General features: G+C 41.2%; 1 long non-coding RNA gene across 1 annotated transcript in view; it reads left to right on the top strand.

Moving 5' to 3' along the window:
• Positions 1-1449, top strand: part of LOC103474736 (uncharacterized) — a 2640-nt gene extending 1191 nt beyond the window's left edge. Inside the window, exons 2-3 of the long non-coding RNA XR_535217.2 lie at positions 303-393; positions 1341-1449. This is a non-coding gene — a long non-coding RNA (uncharacterized LOC103474736). The remainder of the gene's footprint in view (positions 1-302; positions 394-1340) is intronic.
• The last annotated feature ends 1446 nt before the right edge of the window (positions 1450-2895 follow it).

Here is a 2895-nt window from a genome sequence, read left to right as displayed (position 1 = left end):
GTGTGTGTGTGTGTGTGTGTGTGTGTGTGTGTGTGTGTGTGTGTGCTTTCAAAGAAATCAACAACTTACTCTGTATTACATATTTGTTTTTGATCACCAAACTCTACACAGTTACTTTAGAACTACCCGGACTCACAGTGGTATTTCACTTTAACTTTAAAGTAGTGGGGAAATACCGTATCAGTATTTCAGTTGTCATATTAGTCGTTATTTGTTGATCTCAAAATATTGTCCCAAACAAATATGCCTTTGCTTCTTAACAGGAGAATATAAAGATTTGACTGGTGTGTCCTTGCTTTCAGCTCAAAGCAGTAGGTGGCCGTCAAGATGTTTTGGAGGCTTCCACACAGCTTGTCGCTCCTGCTAGCTGCACATATCGTCTTCTCAGCTTTGGTAGGAACGCGTTTACTTGTATACATTTGTGATTAATTGTATTGTTATTATCATTATTTAAAGTATACATGGATTATCACTGTTGTATTATCTGTAACTTACTGTATGTATGGGTATTTTGTTTATTAGACATCGATCTTGACAAAAATGAATTAGTTTGGCTATTTTCTCGGGTAGCTGTTGGAGCGATGGGAGCCGCTCTGTTAGTTTTCCACCATCAGAATTAGTCTTACTTTGAGGGAAAAGTGTAGTAGCCTCCTTTCAGCCAGCTGACCAGTGCACAGAAACATTTGTGGGAGGGTTGTGGTGGGCGGCAGGTTTTCGGGTGCCACTCCTTTAGCTTCTGTGGCATGACTGATGTTTTTAATTCACGGAAACATCTCTAAAAACTGTTTTTCTTGTCAATGAGGAAAAAAGGGAATTATCCTTCGTCCAGGTAGCCGCAGCAACAGGTGGTGAGGGGCAACACATAACTGTGATTAAAACCCTCTCAGACATGTCATTGCAAACACTTCTGACAGAAACCAACGTGCAAGACTTTTTAAAACATGTTAGCTTTTATAAACTGCATTTGCTGACTGTGTGTCTTGCAGTGTTGAAAAGGAGACTGAGAGTTCCCATCTGAGCGCATGCTGTCATATTTTCCCTATCCACTGAGCTTTTATGATTATATCTGCCGCCCAGACTCTCTGTTTTTCTGTGATCTCTGTATTGTTGCCAGCTACAAAGTTTCCCACAGGACTCATTAAGGTTTGATCTGTTCACATCCCATCTGTTCCAGACGTTACTATCAAAAGGAGTCCACAGCAATGACTTAGACCCTCTTAAAGTATCATGACACAAAGCGATGCGCTGCTGTGGAAGGGGTTGTCTTTATCTGCCACGGACAGAAGTGGTGATGAAAAGCAGGAATCTTTAACTTTCACCAAATGTCTGTTTCCCTTCAGATCGGCGTGGGAGCCATGGAGGGGAGCAGAGAGTGCAGAGAGCAGGAGTACAAGGACCGCTTCGGGAAATGCAAACCCTGCAAACAGTGCGATGCAGGACAGGAGCTTTCTAAGGTTGGAGCACAACTGTTTTGAAATACGTTTTTCTTTTTTTTTTTCCTTTTAATCGTCTCTTCTGTTAGACAGATTTATCCAGCGCTCTGTGTCCAAATGCAAGATATGTCTTTGGAATCGATCACAAGGACTTTGAGAAAAGTGTTTCACGTCACATGTTGGGGGGGAAAAAACTAGCAGCTTTATTTATTGCTTCCTCCCTTTCATCCAGAGAGCAGCCAAACCGTTATTAACTTCTGTCCAACAACGACGGCCCTTCTTTAATCAGTCACACCCATGCTTTTGACCTCCTCCAGCTGAATGGCTTCCATTGTCTTTCCCCATCGCGCCCGGTCCAACTCATTGTCTTCACCCTCTGAGGCAAGCCATGCCTAAGCTTGCAGCTCTCTCAACAGGGAACAGAGTCTTTTCCACCCCCTGAGCCGCAGCTTTCTGTGAGCTTTGTACAAACAGGCCTCTGTAGTGTCAGTTAGGGCTGGTGAGCAAAAAGCCCTTTTCCTCTCTAGCAGCGCCGATTAAAGCACCTATCCACCCCGGCAAGTGGAGGCAGTGATGGGAAGCCAAATAAACAGGACATAGAATAATCTAGATACCCCTCAAACGTTTTTGTCACATTATATCCACAGGTGGCAATGAATCTTATGGGTTAGACCGACAAAATATAGTGCACAATTAGTAAATGGTAGAAAAGAGACCCTGCTTTTAATTTTCATTAAACAAATACCTGACAAGTATGGCATTCTGCTGCATAATGCCCCCTTTACTTTGATACCCCTTACAAAATCAAGTTCATCTGATTTCTGAAGGCAATTTGTTTGGAAATAGAACCTACCTGTGTGTAATTTAATCTGGGCAATTGTCTTATGACAGTTATTATAGGCCCATCTTGAAACTTGGTGGTGGCAGAATCATGCTATGGGGATGCTTTTCTTCAGCAGAGTTTAAGACTCTGGTCAGAAATGTTGATAAAATTGAATACAGAAGCAGTGGAAGAAAACCTAGCAGTCTGTAAAAGATTTGAGACTGAGGTTTACCTTTATGCAGGAAAGCAACCAGAAACAAGCATCCGATTTGACAAAACTGGAACGTTCAAGTTCACAGACACTCTCTATGCAGTCTGACAGAGATCTGCTTCGAAAATAAATATTGATAGATTATTTAGTTTCTAGATGTTCAAAGCTGGTGAGACATGCTCCAAAAAACTCACAGCTATAATTCCAGTGAAAGATCGTTGTACTCTGAGGGACTGCAAAAAATGCACTACACACTTTTCAGATTTTAGTTGTAAAATTTTCAAAAAAGAAAAGGAAAAAAAAACTCTCCTTCCACGTTACATTTAGAAGCTATTTGTGTCATAAAATTCAGATGAAATGGATTGAATTATGGGAATAGTAATGAAGCAAATAGTGCAAGTCACTTTTGACTAGTGCCAAATATATAT

Source organism: Poecilia reticulata, linkage group LG13 (assembly GCF_000633615.1).
Source record: "Poecilia reticulata strain Guanapo linkage group LG13, Guppy_female_1.0+MT, whole genome shotgun sequence".
NCBI lineage: Eukaryota > Metazoa > Chordata > Actinopteri > Cyprinodontiformes > Poeciliidae > Poecilia > Poecilia reticulata.
The sequence above is the reverse complement of the archived record's forward strand: the minus strand, read 5'-3'. Positions and strand labels throughout refer to the sequence as shown.